The sequence below is a fragment of the Pantherophis guttatus genome, chromosome 1 (assembly GCF_059756535.1).
Source record: "Pantherophis guttatus breed Tessera chromosome 1, ASM5975653v1, whole genome shotgun sequence".
NCBI classification, from domain to species: Eukaryota; Metazoa; Chordata; class Lepidosauria; order Squamata; family Colubridae; genus Pantherophis; species Pantherophis guttatus.
In genome coordinates, this window is record NC_142063.1 from 171,106,736 (window position 1) to 171,129,427 (window position 22,692).

Here is a 22,692-nt window from a genome sequence, read left to right on the forward strand (position 1 = left end):
CATAGGATTTGAATAGCAGGAAAGATGATAGAAGAAAGTCAGCTTATTTGCTCCTTCTCTTCTAGGGAGCAGCTTAGAAAAACATATCCATATAACCAGAGATGGGTTTTAGCAGGTTCTGACCAAGTCCTGAGAACCGGTGGTGGAAATTTTGAGTAGTTCGGAGAACCGGTAAATACCACCTCTGACTGGCCCCACCCCCATCTATTCTCTGCCTCCCAAGTCCCAGCTGATTGGGAGGAAATGTGGATTTTGCAGTTTCCCCTGCCATGCCCACCAATCCACACCCACAGAACCAGTAGTAAAAATTTTTGAAACCCACCATTGCATATAACATATTCTCCTGAACGGTCTGTCTCTGAAATGTGAGGTTCAGGATTGATGGAGGAAATGCTTGGCTTGGTTTTGGATTTACTCAGTTTAATAGAGTGAACTCTTGAGTCCTATTTACAATGTTTAAATTATTGTTTCATGGTATTGTATGCTAAGTAAAGACAATGCTGTAGTATTTGGTCTTTTGTATCAGATTTTTACACCTTTCAACTCCCTTAAATTTCAGCATAGGAAATTCTGGGAGTTGGAAAGATAATTTGATTGGTCAGTAATTAGAAAGTACCTAAGGAATATGAGGGTATGAATCAAAAAGATCAGGAGCAATATGGCATACACAGAGAACAATTGGATATAGATAAAATTCTATTAGGACCAGGAAAAAAAATGATCACAAAAATTTATAATCTCTTATTAAAATACAAAATGGAAGATGAAACGGTAAAAGAAACGATGATCTGTTGGGCAAAAAACCTTGGGCACAATATAGAATTAGAAAAGTGGGACAAATTGTGGGACAGAAATTATAAATTAACAATGGCAGTAGCCTATAAAGAAAATTTGTATAAAATGTTCCATCGATGGCACTTGGCACCAGCGAGATTGGCCAAAATGTTCCCAAATCTATCACCTGTTGGAGATGTGGTTACAAATTAGGCACATACTACCCTATGTGGTGGATATACCCCAAGATAAAATATTTTTGGCGTAAAATTAAAAATTGGTTGGAGAAATTACCCAATTAAAAATGGAATTTAAACCAGAACTGTATTTATTAGGAATAATCAACCCAAAAAGAGACAAATCTTCACAATATCTAATACTACATATTTTAATGGCAGCAAGGATTACTGTTGCATATGGGTGGAAAGAAAATAACATACCAGGAGAGGAAACAGTAGTTCGAAAAACGTTACAATGTGCAGAAATGGATAAGATGACACTGGAAATTAAAGAGAGGGAAGAGTTGGAATATTATAGAGTGTGGAACAAATTATATGAATGGTTAGAAAAAAGGAATCAAAACAATAATTCAGAATGTTAAATTAATTGGGTTAAAACTAGGAAGTGTAAATTACTGAATAGTGTTAACCTGACAGTGATGGTTGTGTAAATGATATAATGTAAATATAAGTACGTAGATGAACAATTGAATAAAAATAGAGAATCTCTATCCATGTCGATACAGAAAGCTGTAAAATAATATATGATGTGATGTTATTATGTGTTTTTAATGTGGTTTTGTTTTTGTTGTATTTTTCTTTATTTTGTTTTTAAAAGTAAAAAGTTTAATAAAAATTACTTTTAAGGATAAGGGTATGAATCAGGTTGGTGGTTCATTCGTAATTTTTATGGGACACAAAATATATTTAATTCTGAAACATATATTTTGATGATGTGAATGTTCGGCAGCAGAATCTTAATAAATTATCTTAAACTCTACTTTCTATAGTTTTCTACCATAGAAAATTGCAGGCATGAGGTAAAAACAACCTTAGGCATTATTACCTGCTTCCAATTATCATACTGCCAAATAAAGTAGATTATTTTTTTCCCCTCAAAAATTACAACTATTAGCTTTTTACATGACTTGCATTCTGTGAAGGTGAAATGGGTTGTTCAAACAATTCAACAGTCTTAGAGTTGTCAGGGAAACTTATGGCAATTTTAACTGGAAGGCTAAAATTTCTTTTTCTAAGAAAGGAAAAAATGACACAAATTTGAATAGTGTGCAGTTTCTAACTTAAGAAAATTACAGTATAATTAAATGTGGCATGCTGTACATGTTTACTGTGTCTTGTTGCTAATTAACTGTTGGGATTTTTTGAGAAGAGCTGGCTAACAGCTGTTTGAAGTAATAAGAATGGGGAGGGCTTTGGAGGTGATGAGCAAAACAACAAAATATTCCAGTAATATAATGAACTCCTACATTTCCTATTCTTTGAGGAAAGAAACAGGAAACATCTATGATCAAAAAAGATTAGGCAAGTATCTTTATAGCTTCTGTTTTTCATTTATCTTTGGCTTTGTATATACTGTACCTTTTACAAAATATTATTAGTTGTTTCTCTAACCAAATATATCCATATTTCCTTTCTCTTCAGCTTTTTTTCACTAGTTTTGGGACATTCTTTTCTGATGCATCAATGGCACAGTATATTGCCTTGAGGTTATTTCAGTTTAATTGGCAAAATCTACCCTAGACTCTTTCTGTGCCCTTACTGCTTTTTAAAAAAATCTTTTATTCAGTCTCCATTCTGTCCCCACCTTCTAAATAGCATATGCAATTTCCTTACAGCAGGGTGTCAAACTTGATTTCATTGAAGGCCACATCAGGGTTGTGTTTGACCTTGGGGGGGCAGGTGGGTGTGGCCAGCTCAACATCACTTATGTCAGGGATGCCTGTGGTGGCCCAAGCGCTCTGCCAGTGAAAATAGAGTGGCCCTCCGAAGCTCCGTTTTTGCTGGCAGAGGCACTGTGGGCTGGTCCTTCGCTGTTTCCAAGGTAGCCCTGCGGGCCAGATCTAACCTCCCCGCGGGCTGGATCCTGTCCAGGATGGACAGGATCCTGGATGCCTTGAGTTTGACATCCCTGCCTTATAGCATTTAGCAGTGAATTCTTCACTCTCACATATAATCATTCGGTTATATCCATAATAAAATTCAGAAAAACTCTATGGGAATTCTAAGAAAGTGCAAGGAAGTACTTAGAACACACTATCTGACTTTATATCATTTGCAGCAAATATGGAGGACTGGTCAATATTGTTCTTTATGGTATAGCTGGGAAATGCAAAATAGCACTTTTAATGTAACAAATTCATGGTCTCCTGAATTGATCTTGTGTACAAGAATATTTGTGGATCAAATCTTGCTTCTGCAGTGAACTTGGCAAATAGATGTAGTAAAAAGAACAAGAAGTCTTCAAAAATATGGTTATTTTCACTTTGACTTTGACTCTCTGTTCCTAAGTTTGCACACCATTGTTTTTTATTTTTGGTTTTGGGTACTGCTGTTCAGGTGTCTGAAAGTCTTGCTTCATTTCAGGTGACACAAACACATACTGGCAAAATAAATTACTCTAAAAACATAACAAGGCATTTAAATATTTAAGAAAGTTTTCTAATAGGGATTATAAATATTAAGTTTGAGTATAGAAAAACATAGTTTGATATTTAACATCACATACATGGCAGAACATTCATTGTCTCTTGTGGAAAATCTGAATGGTTCAGAATCAGCAGTTTTGGTTGTTTATTAACAAACTATAATATTGAATGGAAATACAAATAAAACCACGTAGAGAGATCTACATAGTTTAATCTGGTGTTCTCATTTCATTTTGTAAAGAATGATTTCATTACATATTTAAAATAAATCTGTCACATACTAAAAATATTGAAATAATTAAACACATTTGATTTTTATGCATACATTTTCTAAAATTAACTGCCTTTTTCACACTAATCTGCCTTGTCTCTAATTGGGTTGAAATGTGTGAAAGAGAATAATTTTTCAAAGGGAAAATTAAGTCAACTTTCATCTGTTATTCAGTGTAGAGGGTGTGAGCCAGAGAAAAAAGCTTGTAGTATTTGGAGGTGGTAGTTTTTGTAGTGGTAAATCTCCTGCAGATTAAAATGCATATTTCTAGCTATTTACACTTTAATACACAAAAGGATAGAAATTTCATGGATTCGTCCTCAGCATATTATATTTTGTTTCTTAGTATATAAAACTTGAAATCTAAGAGAAGTAAATTTGGGATACGTTTTGTCCAGTGAAAGTATCTGTTTCATCTTTGCCAAGAGATGTAGTGGCACAGTGGTTAGAATGCAGTCCTATAGGCTACTTCTGCTGACTGCTGGCTGCCAACAGTTTGGTAGTTTGATTCTCACTGGCTCAAGATTGACTTGAGGGCTGTAAAGCACTGTGAAGCAGTATATATAAGTCTAAGTGCTAATGCTATTGTTAAACGAGTAAAAAGATGAGAAGAATTTGGAAGGAAAAAATAAATAGCTACTAGCCACCTCCCCTGCAGCAAAACCAATACAGTTAATTAATAGAGAAATTATCTATAAGTAAATCATTTTCTAGTCTATAAATTCCTTGGACTTAAAAGCAAACATCCTAAAAATATTTAATGAGATAAATAACTTTTTATTTGCCCCAAAATTGTAAGAAAGAATTTTATCTTTTATTCTGATTCTATTCTAATTTTTCATTTATTGTATTAAAAATAAAATAATATAATTATTATACTTTTGGTATAATTTTGGAATAATGGATATTTTCTTCCTTTTGGAAAAAATGAAAATTGTAAGAAAAAATATGGGATGTAATGGGTCTAAAAAGAGAGAGATAATGTGATGGACTACAGTAATGCAGCAGGTTCCCAGGAAGGAGGGAGCACATTCCAAGGAGGGGAATGAGATTAGAGACAGCAGAGTCCAAAATTGGATTGTGGGAAGAGGAAGTGATTTAGTATAGGTATTCCCTAGAATCTCCCAGGGTATATCTGTTGGAATGAAAGTAGTGTAGGTTTAGTTAGGCAAGATTCCGTCTATAGAGGACTGAACTTTGGGGTATTGTGTTTCATTTTTGGGCTAGGCTTGGCAAAATGAAACAGATGCAATGTCGTTTTATTATAGCCTTACTTAAATGTTCACCTCTCCATTCTAAAACATTAACTTTCTTTGGTTTAAGCATTTTTGATGGTATTTTTGTATGTTTTAAGTGGTTGTCTTGCTGCCTGACAGTTCAGAATTCATAGGCAAGCCGTCCTGTTCCAGAGGTAGCAAATCAGGCCCAAATCATGTTCCTGCCACCACTATGTTTCACAGATGGGATAAAGTACTTATGCTACAAGGAAGGGTTTTCCTTTTACCAATCAATACCTTTCATTCAAACTAGAATGTTCTGTTTTGGTCTCATCCATCCACAGAACATTCATCCAATTGTTTTCTGGCTTATCCATATGGTCTTTGGCAAAGTGTAGATGGGCAGCAATGATCTTTTTGGAGAGTATTGACTTTGTCCTTGCAACTCTGCTATGCACACCATTTTTCCATATTTTTCTGATGGAGGTCTCATGAACAATGATACTTACTAGTGCAAAAGACACCTTTAGATCCTTAGATTACCTTGGGGTTCTTTGAGACCTCCCTTGCTTTTAATATGATCTTCGTCGGTTATCCACTAGGGATAATACAAGTAGTGTTGAATTACCTTCATTTGCCTGAAAATGGACTGGTAGAATCAAAACACTTCGAAAATAGTTTTGTAAACTTATCTAGCTGGGTTAGTATCAGCATCTGTTTTTGGAGATTTTCAGAAATCTTTGATGGAGCCATGACAGATTGCCTATGTTGTGAAGATCAGACTTAGATAGTAAATACCCACCATTGTCTTTCTTAAATAAGATAGAACTCTCACAATCATCCCATTGATTGAAGCACTTAACTCTAGTTTTCCCTTCAAATGAACTAATCTTAGAGGTTCACATACTGTTGCCACACACAAATTTGTAGCTTGGGATCATTTTCCTCCATAAATATATTAACAATTATAATGTTTTTGACTCTTTTGTTTCATTGGGCTCTTTTTATTTAGTTTTAGGACTTGTGCGCAGAACAAATCATGTTTTAAGTCATATTTATTCAGAAATACTGAAAATTCAGAAGGGCTCATACACTTTTAAGCACCACTATATATAAATAATTGTGAACAAAATGAGATAAATAAGACTATAATAAAAGATTGTAGGCTTTTCTCCTCAGAGAAATTGATACTCATTTGTGGTGTTGAATAAAGATGCCCAAGTATTCTCCAAGCATTTTGTTTATCTGATTGTTTAAACAGCTTTAACTGTTGAATGTTTTGAAGGCTTAGAATTAAATATTTTTATGGTTACGATGCGTAGATTTTGAAAGTAGCTCACTTTCGGACAAAAACAATTTAGATCTTAAACATAATTCTCTGAGCTCTTTTTTACATCTTTCCAATGTTTTTTTTTTTTTTTTTAAAGATCAGCAATCCCTGGTGGAGAAGATTGAAAAGAAAACTGTCATTTTTTAAAGGCTGAGAACTGTATTCAGGACTGTGCTCCTGCCTTTAAAGGATAGATAATTTTCCTTGTTAAAGGCATAAAAATGTGCTTGCTTCAGTAAAGAAAATAGATTTTATTGTTTTTTGTCAGAAATTAATAGAGAGCAAAGGCAGAGTTGGTTCATAAATGAATAGAATATAAGCGCCATGTATAATAGGCCAGATTCAGGTCTCTGATCCATCTTATAAATTTGGTAATTAGAGGTTCATGCATCGTCTTTTATTAAGAAAAAACAAGGAAATGTTCAACTTTCAAATTAAAATTGGGAGATTCTTGAGGTATCTTAATTGTTGTATTTTATGTTATATATTTTTCCTAATCCAGATTTTAGAGCATTTCATTCATTTCTTGATTAGGCTGACTTGATATCCCTTTCTAATCTACATAAAACAGCTTTTATTAACCCAGATCAAGGCATTTTGAACATTATTAATCTCTTTAACATGGCATATCTGAAATGGATAGATTTTTTTTGCTGGTTACTTCAGAAGATTCTGAGACATTTTAATACATTATATGAAACCTTTATGTAATGATGTATTATCTACAAAGTCATGGGATACATACGAGTGATGATTTTATCTAAATTTAAAGTGAAGCTAAATTCCATGAGCTTATATTGCCCAGCTGCATAATTAAATAAAAGTAAGTCTCTCTCCCTCTGACAGTGTCAGGGTTAACACTTTTTGTCATTATGACTACAGTCCCTAAGTACACATCAGAATGCATTTGTAAATGGGGAGAGGAGCTGAAAGTTGTAACATGAAAGATGAATTTCTATTGCAACTGATGTATTATATCATTCCAAATTCAAATTTTATAATATTTCCCAGGTTCCATGCTACATTGGAATCAGAACTTCTTTGTTGAACAATTCCGTGAGATATACAGAATAAGCCTCAGCAATTTGGGAGCTTATGTCCTAGATTTTTGATTCTCTAAAGATTTTGGAATACTTCTTTCAAAACTTCACGGCAGTGAGTACTGGAAACTGTAATCTGTTGAAAGATTGGTATGACTATCCTTGTATAAGTTATGTCTTGCTTCTATCAAGATGATGCTCTTAACATAGGTCTTGTGGTGCTGTTTCCCAGTGTTTGTAATTCAAGTCAGAGCTTGGCAATCTCTTCTGGAAAAAAATATATGAAAAGAACTCTATTCTCCTAACTAAAAAAAAAAAAAGGAAATGGGTGAGGGATATCTTGGAAATCCTAGCTTTTCAGCTATATCTGGTGAAGTCATATTCATAATATGCTTATAATCAGACTGTCAGCTGCAACCTCATGCTTGCTCTTTGCAATCATTAGTATCAGCTGCCATGAACTCAAGGAGGGGGGCTGGATGGGAGGGGCGATGCTTTGACGGAAACGAAAGTTCACTGTATCTCTCTGAGATGGTCTTCAAGGACAACCAGCTGGGAATGGAATGCAGCTGCATACTGCACCTACCCCTGAATTGACCATTCTGAAAACATCTTGTTTGAATTTGATTGGACATGGGGGCCCAGTAAAGGGAGGTGACTAAGAGAGGGAAAAGTTAGACTGGGAGATTTTGTGTGCGATTCTCAGTTCTGGCTATGCATTACTGAAATTCACTTGACTTCCAGTAAACTATACTTTTCTCAATAAATGGTGTTAATGATCATTCCTACTAAGAGGTTCAAACTGAGGCAGGTCTGACACAGACTGAATGTATTGTTTCTTGGTTTCCAGTGGAAATTCCCATTTAGCACTTCCACTGACTTGCCATATTATTCATTGTGATGACTGACATTCTATGACAAATTCATGTTTAGCCCCTATCTCAAACCTGGAAATGTTGAGTGTGTGTTTTTGCACAATCTATATTTCTCCAATTTCTCTGGATCATTTGAAATTATTTTCTGAGATGAAATATGGTTAGTTAAGAAGGTGGAGAGAATATATGTTACAAACCAGAAGTATTACAATTCAGACCTCACTTCACATGGATGAATACATTGCAAATACATTACCTTAGCTTCTTGAATTTGCAAAACAGTAAACTATATGATTTGTTACTAAATATGAAGATTTGTTTTTAAGCTACAACACTCATATTTTACAAAAGCTGCAATGATTACAGAAAATCACCTGGCCAAAGATTAACATGGGAAATAGATCTAGATGTTTCTTTCGTCAACTCTCAATGAAATAGCATGTGGAACAAAGCCTATTAAAACTATCTGTCATGAGATTGAAATCTATGTTGAAAATGATTCACCATTGGCATCTAAATCCTATTAAGTTGAGTTGTAATCCTCCTTCCATTGTTAGCAGAGGCAGACTTTTTCAATATGTTTAGCTATCGTGTTCCATTTTGGCATACAGTCTCTGAAATTATTTTTCTGGAAACTTAAATTTTGTGGAACTTTGTTACTAACTATTGGGGGATGCAGATGTTGCACATTGAACATAATATAGCACAAATAAAGATTGCAGCTTCTTAGAAATTACCTATTAATCTCTTATGGCAAAAGTAAATAGATTTTGCTAATCTAAAAACAAAACAAAAAAACATGCTGTCAAGAAATCACAATGTCCAGATTATAGTGATACGTTGCTCGATATTTCATTTCCTTTTATTACTGTACATTTCTCTGCCACTAGACTTTTGGCAGTTTCCTGCCCTTCTCAAAATGTTTTCATTGAGCTGTTTATGTTGTTACATCTGCAAATTTCATTAAAAGGTTCAAAATGAAATATATCTTTTCCAATTATTTTATCTATTCCTAATTACCTGCAATTAGAGAGAAGTGGTTAGAAATATATGTATGGGAGTAGAATGCTGAATTTGATGAATGGAGAGACTGACATTTTATATTGCATGTCCCTAGCGAAACTTCTTTCATAAAAGAAGAGACCATGGGGTTCACACAGTTTTTGCCCCTTGAGGCAGTGGAGTGCAAAATAATGGTAATTTCAAGATTACAGAATTGCTTTTATTTTTTCAGATTGCTCTTTGCAATTTTGTCTCCCACTGCTGCCAAAAGTAAAAGGAACAGCCTTACAAAAAAAAAAAATCTATTCTGTGTTCACTTCATCTAAAAGGCAGTGGGAGGTGGAAAGAACATTGCTGGCAGCAAACTAATAATAGGAGAAACAGCTTAGTGTCTATAAAACACCTGGGTTGCCTTGTCAATTGTTTTGATAAACACATTTCTGGAAGGTATATAAAAGGGATTTGGGTTCAAAGTGTCCCTCCTACTCCTTCTAAACAGTCTTAATGCCTCAGGAGCAAAACTTGGGATGCTTGAGATAATGTTAAATATACACTTTTTTAAAAAAAGCCTTCTTAGGCTTTAAAATCAGATGCTGATTGGAAATTTTGTGAAGTACAGTCTCAAATATCTGGAGAGCATGTAGTTGGGGAAAAGGGACATAGTATTTTGCTATTGTAGTGTGACTTCAATAGCAGAGAACAGGGGAAATAATATATGGAGAAATGAAGGAACAGTAATGTTACAAGTTTATAATAGTAACATTAAAACAGTAACAGTAATGTTATGAATTTTATTAAAAAAAACTTAGGACTGGTGTTTATATACAAGAAAATAAGGATGTGCTTTATTTAAGAAATATTACTGGAATAGGAAAGGCGGGACTAGATAAATCACAAATTGGAATTAAGATTTCCGGGAGAAATATCAACAACCTCAGATATGCAGAAGATACCACTCTTAATGGCAGAAAGTGAAGAGGAACTAAAGAGCCTCCTGATACGGGTGAAGGAGGAGAGTGCAAAAGTTGGCTTGAAACTCAAAATTAAGAAAATTATGGCTCCCGGCCCTCTCAATTCCTGGCAAATAGCTGGGGAAGAAATGGAGGTAGTGACAGATTTTATTTTCCTGGGTTCCAAGATCACTGCACATGGGGACTACAACCAAGAAATTAAAAGACACTTGCTCCTGGAGAGGAAAGCTATGGCAAAGTTATACAGCATACTAAAAAGCAGAGACATCACCCTGCCAACAAAACTGCATATGGTCAAGGCTATGGTTTTCCCAGTTGCAATGTATGGTTGTGAAAGTTGGACCAAAGGAAGGCTGAGTGTCAAAGAATTGAGGCCTTTGAACTATGGTGCTGGAGAAGACTCCTGCAAATCCCTTGGACTTCAAGGCAATCAAACTAGTCAGTCCTAGAGGAGATCAACCCTGCCTGCTCTTTAGAAGGCCAGATCCTGAAGATGAAATTGAAATACTTTGGCCATTTAATGAGAAGGAAGGACATACTGAAGAAGAGCCTAATGCTGGGAATGATTGAGGGCAAAAGAAGAAGGGGACTGCAGAGATTGAGGTTGCTGGATGGAAGCAGTCAGTGTGAGCTTAAATGGTCTCCGGGGAATGGTAGAGGACAGGAAGGCCTGGACGAAAGTTGTCTATGGGGTCGCGGTGGGTTGGACACAACTTCGCAACTAACAACAACAACAACGGGGAAAGCCTAAGTTACTTAAAGCTACTTGGAGAGAGAAGGAGGTACCTGAGAACCAAAATTGTACTTATCATGATTACAAGAGAATGAGGAAGGGAGGAAAACCCTGAGAACATTGGTCTAACTCAGTGTTTCTCAGTCTGGGCAACTTTGAGATGGGTGGAGTTCATTTCTCAAAATTCTTAGCAGTGACCATATTCTGGGACCTGAAGGCCACCCATCACAAAGATGTTGAGTTGGAAACACTGATCTAACCAACACAGTAGGCACATTCCACTGAAGAAATGCAAGGAAAGGAGATAAAACAGCACAATCCCTATTAGAGAGTTAGATGGCTAATTCTCCCTTTATCTAATGCCCCTAGTCATCAATATATCTGTAGATGCAGAAACCTGAAGTTACACGATTCCATTCCAATACTATTAGGAATATCTTTTTTTTAAAGTATGGGTAGCATTAAAACAAAATAAAACAGAGTATATCTTTATTATGGCTATTGATCAGAAAAGTATACAGTTATAATAGAATAACCAGCTGACAGTGAACTTCTTTTATTGGAGACCTCAGAGTCCTCTTCAGTTACAGTTTCTCAAAAATCAGTGACACTATTTCTTGTTACTTGGGGAGGATGATGCAAAGTCATGTTAACATATACTTAATTCAGTCAAAACAGTCAAAAAAATATTTTCATAGAACTCAAACAGAAAAACAAAATCCTGATCATGCACGTATATGTGAAATGTCCTAATTCACTTTTTATCCAAGCATTGTGACCCTCTCCTGATTCTGAGTACAATGTGTGTAAACATTGTAGATTTGTAGACACGTTGACGTTTATATTTATATTTATGAATATTGTCAATTATGCTTTAAAAACTTGAATAAATGAATGGTGAAATAAAGATAAAATCTACTATTGCAAAAAGTTTATTTCTGTACGTGATAGAGGCATTAAGTAGTACTCAGGCAATGCCTTGTCCTCATTCATAATAGAAGAAAACTGTTGATTCAAGCATCTCTCTATATATAGTTACATTACTTATTTTTTGTTGCCTCCAGTCTTCAGATTGCATTATAAATAAATGTTAAAAAATCTATTTCCCATTAATGTTCTAAGTAACTTTTCCCAGAAGACTAAGGCAGTATTATGTAGTGGATAGACTGGGAATAAATTGAGATACTGGCAATAATATCACTCAAAATACCATGATCATCGAATTATGTTTGCAAAACATTGTAGTCTTTTGTAGGATCATCAGTAGATAATAATGGCATTTCATTTTGTAGCTGTCTAGTTTGAAAACTGTAAATCTCTTTATTTTCTGTTGCTTCAAAAGTATTTTCTGTGCTAAAGTCTTTTAACCTAACTTTCTGCATTAAAAATTAAGTCTTGGACTGTAATGATTAATTAGACTATCACACTGTAGTTGACACCCACTGTATACATTTCAAATTGTAATTTGCCTTTCATGAACAGTTACAGGAATGTAAGCTGATAAATATAATGAGTTAATGCTGTGTAACTTGCATTTAAATAAATTCAGGCTGAGGCATTCGGTCTTTAGTAATTTGAAGTGGTTTGAAATGAAAAAAATATAACATTTAACTTTGACTCATTTAATCTTTCTACTTCTAGGTGCTAAACTGATATCGTGTTTGTCATATGGCTTCAATTATTGAAGCTTACCATTTTCATTGATTAATATTTGGTGAAATTAGAGTTGTATTATAAAACTAAGGTAGCCATAATTCTGTTAGCAGACCTGCCTATATAGTAAACTGGGATTGATTCTTGTAGGTCATTCCTGATAAATAGGAATTGCTAGCATGTTTTTGTTTGTTTTTTTAAATTAGATTTATATACCGTCCTACTCCCAAAGGACTCAGGGTGGTGAACAGCTAAGGAGATAAAATACACAGACTACAAAATTTAAAAACAATATAAAAACCCATTAAATAATTTGGCCCAAAACAGATTAAAACACCCCCAATGTTTTAAGACAAATTTAAAAATTTACAATTAAAAAGGGAAGTTAGGCCAGGCCAGCCTGTTGAATAAAAAGTTCTTGAGGGCATGGTGGAAGGTGCGTAAATCCGGGATCCTCCGTATCTCCGGGGGGGAGCTCATTCCAGATAGCAGGTGCCCCCACAGAGAAGGCTCTGTTTGGCTGACGGCACCCTGAGGAGCCCCCCTCTATGGGAGCGTACTGGCCGGTGGTGGCAGCAGGCGGTCCCATAAGTTTGTTCCACTCCTTTAAAAAGGACAGATATATAGTTTGAGAGGTGGTTACAAGGTAGTCTTGAGAATGCCTTTTCACAAGTTTACATTTTTAAAAAATGCATTATCTAGTATTCTATAGTCAAGTCTATCTTATCTTGACAAGCTGTTCTTTCATCAGAACTACCAGAAATTGTAATTTGTAAGAGGGAGTGAGGACAGAACTCAGGAATTCTGATTCTGTTCCTATGGCTTGTAACAATATAGTTATGAAATTTATTTCTCACCTACGTACATTGAAGGACTGAAAACCTGAGTTCTTCCCCTTATACTGAGTTGTTCTTATACTGAGATGAGTTAGGGAGGAGTCAGTCTGTGCTTCTTACTCATGCTTGAAATATAGCCCAGGCTTAAAATAGGTTTTTGTTTATTTAGCCACCACTGCCTGTGTCCCTCTTTCTGAAGATCACCTCAATGGCTCTCTACACAAAATAGTCACACAAAATCTGCCATTCCAAGAACAAATCTGCAGCTTTGAGAATATTAGTAGTATAAAACTGAAATAATGCAAACAATATCGAGGACCCAGATTGTTGGGAGTAATATGCTGACTCTGTAAACTGTTTAGAGAGGGCTGTAAAAAGCACTGTGAAGCGGTATATACCCCCTGTGGATAGGGCTCGCAACTTGGGTGTCCTCCTGGATTCACGGTTGTCTCTGGAAGATCATGTAACGACCATGACCAGGGGGGCATTTGCCCAGGTTCGCTGGCCACCTCCTGTCTTGACTACTGCAACGCTCTTTACCTAGGGCTCCGGATGGTCCCTGACCTTCTCTCATTCCGCCACGATTTGAAGATCTGGTTGTTCCGCAGCCTGGACTGATGGAGGTTTTTTTTAATGAATTTTTAAATTGTTTTAAATTGGAATTTTAATTTTATATTGGCAGGAATTATGCATTTTACTGTTGTGAGCCACCCTGAGTCCTCAGAGATATGGCGGCATATAAATTGCATAAAATAAAATAAAATAAAATAAAATAAAATAAAATAATAAAATAAAATAAAATAAAATAAAATAAAATAATAAAATAAAATAAAATAAAATAAATAAATAAAATAAAATAAAATAAATAAAATAAAATAAAATAAAATAAAATAAAATAAAATAAAATAAAAAAAATTAAAAAATAAAATAAAATAATAAAATAATAAAATAATAAAATAATAAAATAATAAAATAATAAAATAAAATAATGAAATAAAATAAAATAATAATAAAATAAAATAAAATAAAATAAAATAAAATAATAAAATAAAATAATAAAATAAAATAATAAAATAAAATAAATAAAATAAATAAAATAAATAAAATAAAATAAAAAAAATAAAATAAAATAAAATAAATAAAATAAAATAAAATAATAAAATAAAATAAAATAAAATAAAATAAAATAAAATAAAAAAAATAAAAAAATAAAATAAATAAAATAAATAAAATAAATAAAATAAAATAAAGTCTAAGTGCTATTGCTAATATTACTTATTGAGAAACAACAGATGCACAGTACTTTGCAAAAGTCTTAGGCCACTATTAGATTTGTTGTTGTTGTTGTTGCAATGGTATAATGACCGTAAATACTTTCAATTCCTTGTGGCAATAAGGTGATCTACCAATCTTGGCCTTTTTTTGTTTCCATTGCAGAAAACACCCCCTGTAGATACTGCAGCATTTCTCTTGAAATGGTCACCAATGTTTCCAAAATCAAAGGAAAGCAAGATACTCAGTAGAGGAGTTAGAAAGTTCAGACTACCCCAGGCAGAGTTGGAAACTCTGGAGAGCAGCTACCATCAGTGTAGATTATACATTAGGTAGATTAGTTTGCTGCTCTGTGTAGCTTTTCCTCTTTCTTTTAGAACACGTAACACATGAAATTACCAAATCTTTTCCTAATACTACTATGTTTTTGCCCTAAATAGTGCTAACCATGTACTTATCAACAATTACACAGACTTGGAGCAAAGCACAAAACATACCTGTATATAAATTATAATGTTTTATTTCAACTTGTGCTTCCAAAAAGATTCCTGCAGCTGCCCATTGTCATCAAATCATTGGAAACAGCTGATCTCAACCAAATAGTATCAGGTTTTATACCAGATGGAAATGTAATACTATACTGATATGGTATTGATGTTCTATATCCTGAAATCTGAGCTGATGGCTAGAAGTAAGATTATGCTGTTGACACCTGAATTAATTTCTTTTAAAAATTAAACACATAATGCATTGTGGGATATGAAATGTAAAAAAAAATCCTTTATCAATCTGCTTATCCATTTGTGTCTAATATAAATATGATAGTAGGTAAATGAAATAGATGGTTTTTACATTCATGTTAATTGGAGAAATCTCATTAATTCAAAATTGGAGAACAGGATATTATGCTCTATTTATAGATTCTTTTTTGTTCTTAATTTTAATAACATTCCTACAATTACTTTGTGTCACAAAGCATTCAGTTGAGTTGGTTCCTCTTAATTCATTTTGTGCCTTGAATTGTCTCTTTTGTTTTCCAATTCTGTTCTTGTCATTTTGGATTTCTTGCTATCCATTTTTTCTATGTATGTTTAACCGGCCTTCTCTGGTGCTACTCAAATATTATATAATTAATTTTGTTACAGAAGTATATTAATTTCATAGTGCATATGTCCTCCCTTCACATCCCCTGCTTTGTGGTTTAGCAAAGATGTATTTAATCCATATAGATTGTTTTACTTTTTGAAATAAATAAGAAAAGAATTCTGGTCAGTAATTTGTGCAAGTTCATCAACTAATAAGCATGGCCCACTAAAGAAAATCGAGAATATTACAATAAAGAATATATAATAGAAAAGGCTAATTTGAGGCTTAAATAAGAAACTGAGGTAGAGATAGAGCATTTCAATTACTTCTAAATTCATTAGAAACATTTGATATGAAAGTTGTCCTTGGTGCCAGCTGAAGTAGATATGCTCACAGAAGTTTGATTTAGTGTATTATTTGATAGCCCTCAAAATAATTTCACCAGTGCATTCATTAATCCATCTCCAAATACAGTGATGAGGGGAAAAAACCAAGATTATTACTGTAGGATAATTAGCAGAATGAAACTGAGTTAATAGGTGCGACATCCAATTATTTTCTGCCCTCAAGATAAATTTCAAGTGAAGGTTGAATATTATAGCAGTAGTTCAGTTCTCCTGCTTGTTCAAAGTCATGTTGAGTGGATAGAAATTGTGGCATGAAGAAGATGTGGTATTGCAAATTGATTTTTACAAGACACTTCTGCTTTACACTGATGCAGTGTTTGTACTGAAAAGCTTCAGAGCTAACCTTGACACCCACCTAATTGCAGTACTTTACCATGAGTAGGCATTTCTGATTAAAGAAAACCATTTCAGTAGATTTTTTTAAAAATTGTTGTGCTTATATTTCTGCTCATGTAAGTGGTTTTAATTTAAAACATCTAAAATGTCCTAAAAATGAGTAATGAAATAAAAGCACATGCAAATTACAAATGTCATTGAATTATATATTCATTAAGTTGGTGTTGATTCTTAGCAACCACAGAGATTTTCTCCATGATCCTTCAGGTCTTTCAGTCATGCACCTCTTATCACTGTATCTTTGCTGTTGGTCACCGTCCTCTCTTTCCCTTCCACCTTTCCCAGCATTAGAATCTTCTCTAGAGAGAGCTAGGTCTGCATAGTAGGTCTGAAGTAGGATAAGTGAAGTCTGGCCATTTGTGCCTAAAGTGAGAACTTCGGGTTGATTCATTGTATGATCCATTTATTTGTTTTTTATTGGTTGTCCATGGTATCTTCAGGAGACTTCTTCAAAGTTTTCAGCACACAACTGCAGAAAAAGAAAGATTTTGCTAACTTTCTAGAAATCTACTACTACTACTTCCAATGTTTTCTAGCACTTATTATAAAAGTAATTGTTTTCGGTCACTTGGTTGTGCGACCTGTTGCACAATGGAAATATGCATGGAATTTGTCGATCACAAATCAAGTAATAGTAACCCCTTCAACTATGAAATCAGATGTTTTTTAAAAGTAGAACAATGTTGAGATAACCCTGAAATTATTTTTTAAAGTACTTGTACTGTGGCAATCATAGAATTTCATGCAAAACAGTTAAATTTAGTACATTTTCCATTTCCTTAAAGCAGATATATTTGAATCAATTACAAAAAGAAGGTACCAATCTTCTGTAGAAAGAGTAGATGGAAAAATGTGTTCTTAATCACAATTCAATTCTGGTCAGCTTATATCATTACTAACATCCTATTACAACTATGTGCATTTAGTTCCTTTCCATAAGAATTTGCATCTTCCATCTTGATTGCATTCAACTTTGGACTTATGGCTGTTCCAATGCCAAGCTTGATAATAGTCTGGAAATTCTAAAAAAAGACTGATAACTGGAATCCTGTGCCAAAGGCTTTTAGTAAATATTTGGTAGAATTCGATCATATCAGGAGGAAGCCATCTCTCTCTCTTTTTGTATTTTGGTCAAGCTTTGAGATACACAAATACAGTTTTGTCTCTATCCAGACTCAAAGTCATGACAAACGGTGATATGTTGGTATTAGCAGTATAATGGGTGACTGAATTTATTTGCAGATGGGATTAATCAAACTTCAACTATACCATTGTGAAACTTTCTTGAATAAATTGAGTACCCTATGCCAGTAATGCTGGATAGCCAATTATCCATGACTTATTAACTGCTACAGTGCAATAATCTGTCTTGACATTGTCTGTCCTGCTCTCTGCTTCAAAGTAAAATTCATTATGAGTCACTATTACTTCTGCTTTCTTGATAATACTGACCATGAAAAAAAAGAGACTAGGGGGTATGAGTCTTCTCTAATTTCTAAATGCAATAATGTCTGTCCATCACTTTTTAAAAAGCACATATTTATAGTTCTCATATTTGGAATATATTAAAATGTCAAGGATTGTCGCTCTTTTGGGGTGGGGGTTGATTGAAAGAATAATTATACAATGCTTGAAGGAATAATTAACACCCAGTAAGGTAATTTGAGACTTAAAACCGTCAGTAATTGTTTGAAGTTATGATGGTGCTGAACAAATGCTGGTTATAACTGGTCTGGCTGCCTCAGCAATCCCCCCCATTGTGGTAATGTGATTATGATCTGGCTATTTGGCAAATGGTTCACCTGACTGGTCATAATGCCCTGTGATTACATTATTGCCATTTATGACCTTCCTGGCTGGCTTCCCCAGAAAGTAATTGGGGAAGTTGGCTGGAAAAGTCATAAATCACTGGTGCACATGTCCCCCACTCCCACACACACACAGCCCTTCTGCAGTTGCAACACACTGGTCACTTATGCAATCTTGCTCACTCTCCCTGAGCTTTGCCACCCTTCTCTACCACTCCTGCATTCCTACACACTCTTCTTGAACCTCATGCCAGCAGAGAGGGCTCTGCGTGCCACCTCTTGCACGTGCGCCATAGGTTCACCATCACAGAACTAGATCTACTATTGTATAACAAAGAATTATAATGAGGCTTAAAAAGAAGTATGAAAAAGAAAAAAGCTAATTAATAAATTATGGAAGTTGTACCTGAATTTATAACTGAAATAATTTGATAAATAGAAGACTAATCCTAAATTTTAAATAATATTGTTTCCCAGTAATGAAACTGAAGACAAAGATGCAGACCAACTAATGTTTTTTTTTTAATGAAAATATAATTTGAAATATTATTGCAAAGTGTATTTTATGGGAAAGTTTTTTACTGCACACTCTGCATTATTGCTAAAGGTTCCCAGACTGGCTGCCCAAGTTTATTTCATTGCCCTAGCCAAAGCTGTGCCTTGTCTAGGGCACCTTCTCCTTAGTGATCTCGCCCTCTCTTCCTGGAAAGTCGGGGCAGTTATTGAGTCCCTGCCCTGCTCTCAGCGGCATACTCGTATCTGGAGCCCATTTGCCGCATTTGGAATCTCTGCCCTGCTCTCAGTGGTACACTCCTCCGTTTGCATTCCTCTTCACACTAGGGCTACTTCTGAGTAGCTGCACGTACGCTATGGCCTGGAGGTTGCCAGATAGGTGCTGCAGCCTATCTCCTTGTTTTCACGTCATTTGAATAGCTAGCGAGGCCACCATTACAGTGAGGCGTGTTTTCGCTAGCTTTGGCCCTTTTCTGCCCGGCAACTGATCTGAGCATGCGCAGTTGCTTCCCTAGAGTGAATTTGCCCGGGAACGAGTTTGCGCATGCGCAGTTGCCTCCCTGGCGCAAGTCTGCCCGGCAACAGCACCGTGGCTGCGCAGGGAGCCCTCGTCCCTTCTGCCTCCTACAAGCGCTGCGACTGCGCGCTGAGGCTTTGTGACGTTCCCTGCCAGCACAGGAGCTGTGGCTGCGCAGGAACGTCTCCATTATTAATCCAGTTTGCAGCAGCATTTATTAAATTAGCCGCTCTGGCGCCCTCTGGTGTTAAAAAGCTGTCAGATGAGCAATTTTAGTTTTAGTTTTAGTTTTTATTGAATTTGTATACCGCCCTACTCCCGAAGGACTCAGGGCGGTGAACAGCCATAGAATAAAACAATATAAATACAAAATTTAAAATAGAATAAAACGAATTAAATAATTTGGCTGAACAAATTTAAAACCCCAATACTTTAAAACCGAATTTAAAATTTCCATTTAAAAGGGGAAAGACTTAGGACAGGCCAGCCTGATGAAACAAGAAAGTCTTGAGCACGCGATGGAAGGTACGCAGATCTGGGATCCTCTGTATCTCCGGGGGGAGTTCGTTCCAGATAGTAGGTGCCCCCACAGAGAAGGCTCTCCCCCTGGAGGCCGCCAGTCGACATTGTTTGGCCGACGGCACCCGGAGGAGCCCCTCTCTATGGGAGCGTACTGGTCGGTGGGAGGCTATTGGTGGTAGCAGGTGGTCCCGTAAATAACCAGGTCCTAAGCCTGCCTTTCTGTGGAATTGTTTGGGCTATCTTACTGCAGCCCCTATTATTAGGGCATACCTGTCTGGTTTATCACCATCTTGCACAGGTTATCAACTGCCTGTGCTGGAAAGGGGGGTGGGTTGCTGCCTAGTGCAGCCCCTCTGTTTCTAAGGATAAATAAATCTTTCAGTCGTTATTAAATAAATAAATAAATAAATAATAATAAATTTTTTTAAAAAAATACGCTGAGAACATTGAAATCATAATGGATACATGTTTACATATGTTTATACAACATACAAACACCTGCTTACCCTTTTCTCCTTGCTCCTTCAGCACTACTCAGCATGGCTGATTGTGAGCTTTCATCCGACCGGGAGCACAGCCCTGGGCCTTCTGAGGCTCCAGCTTCTCTGGGCCCTGAAAAGAAAAAGGCAAAAAAGTGGGATAAGCATGGGACTACCTCCGTTCCAGCTATTTCAATGAAGGGTCGCAAATCCTCATCGGCTGCCAGCAAAGATGCCAACAGATGTCATAAGGCGCTCGAACGACAGTTTGATCTGGCTCAGCGACAGGCTCAGTCACCAGCCTTGCCCACAATCGTTCCAGCCCCCGAACCTGTAGTGCCTTGTGCTCCCCATTCGGGGATCATGCATTCTGTGTGACAGGGTCACACCCCCGTGACCGGCTCTTCTCCAATGCCTACAATGGTACTTTCTCCCACTGTCCTTTCACAAGGCGTAGCAGTTCCGGTGGATTTGTCTCATCCGCGACCACCTGCTCAGCGCCCTCCTCCGGAGGCTACTTACACCCCCACGGCCACGGGGCTCCGCCCAGGGGGACCTTCGCATATCATGTTAGCCTGTGACTTCGAGAATCTCATTTCTCAGGCTATATCTAGGACATTGGCTGGTAGCGCACAACAACCTCTGTTGTACAGGCCGATGTCAATGGCTGCTCCTCCTTCTACTCCTCCGCCGCCGCCGCATCATCAGGTCTCTCACTACGATGACCCGGCAGACTGGTTTTCGTCTCAGCTAGACTCTGCACAAGCTGATAACTCCTCTCTGGAGGATGAGGAGGCCCAGAGGGACATGGAGTTTTCTGACGATGAAGACCTTCTTCCTGACAGACCAGCCTTCACCGGTTTTTTCGGCCGTCTCTATTTAAGTCCTTGTTGCAGAAGGCAAACTCATCTACTCATATGGCCACCTCGGACGGTCTCTCCAATCCGCCAACAACGTCTCAGCCACACGACACTCTGTTTAATGTTCCTAAGACCGAACAAGCCTACATTCTGTGTCCTCAACTCTTCACGGAAGTCGTACAATGTTCTTGGAACCTGCCATCCTCCTTGCCGGCACCTACCAGTCTTGACCGCAAGTTATACTGTTCGGCTCCATCTCTCCAGGACGTCTTGGCCTTACCAGCGGTGGATAATCCTGTAGCGAACTTGACTTCATCTTCCTCGATCCTGTCTCACGACATCGCCAATGGCCTTCAGATGGAGGACCAGCAGGTGGAGCTTACAGTCCGCAAGACACACAACACGGCAGCCTGGGCAGTCAGGGCAGTGACCTTGGTGTCGTTTTTCAACAGGACAACCTTCATTTGGTTGCGCCAGCTCCAGGAACGTTTGCCACCGGAGGACATGTGGGTCCACCAGGACATTAATAAAATTGTTGCGGCCACGGAGTTTTCTGCTGACGGTTCACTTTCAGAGAGGCAAGTGACGCTCCCCATCACCTTCCCATTGGCGGCCGCCTCCAACACTTTGCAGTCCAATGGGAATTGACGACATCGGACACATGGGTACTACAGACGATCCAGCTGGGATTAACCTTGGAGCTTCGCTCCTGCCCCCACAACAGGTTCATCCAGTGCCCTGTGTCGCCCAATCCAAACAAACGTCGACTGATGGAAGTGGAGATACAACATCTCATCAACATTTGCGCCATAGAGCCGGTTCCCACAGAACACCGTGGGACCGGTTTCTATTCAATCTTTTTCCTGGTTCCAAAACACTCCGGAGGCTGCCGGGGGATCCTGGACCTCAAAGAACTGAACAAATACATTCTCTACCATCAGTTCAAAATGCAATCCCTGAAATCTTATCTTGAGATGCATTTGAGCAGGAGATTTGGTGACCTCTGTGGATCTCAAGGAGGCCTATCTTCACATCATGGTTCGGCCTTCTCAGCATCGATTTCTCCGCTTCTCTTACAATCATTGTCATTTTCAATACAGGGCGATGCCCTTCGGATTTTCGTCCGCCCCCAGGACTTTTATAAAGATCCTGTGAGCTGTAGCTGCACATCTTTGGCAGATGCCAATCAGAGTACTTTGGTATTTGGACGATGTCCTCATCTTATCGTCTACACAGGCCCAGGCCACGTGAGATCTGGCCACGGTTTGTCACTGTCTTTGACAACACGGCTTCTCCTTGAACCTGCCGAAGAGCCACTTGTGCCCCACTACCAGGATTTTGCACCTGGGTTCCATTATAGATTCCATTAAGGGGCAAGTTTTTCTGTCTCCAGATTGTTGCACAACATCCGGTCATTGATTCTTCAGATTCTTTCGCTCCAGTCAGTCCCTCTCTTGCTGCTGTC

The 22,692-nt window shown here is 36.9% G+C and overlaps 1 protein-coding gene across 3 annotated transcripts in view; it reads left to right on the forward strand.

The window, feature by feature from the left end:
• Positions 1-22,692, forward strand: part of PARD3B (par-3 family cell polarity regulator beta) — a 568,533-nt gene that overhangs the window by 34,201 nt on the left and 511,640 nt on the right. The gene's annotated exons all lie outside the window — the stretch shown is intronic.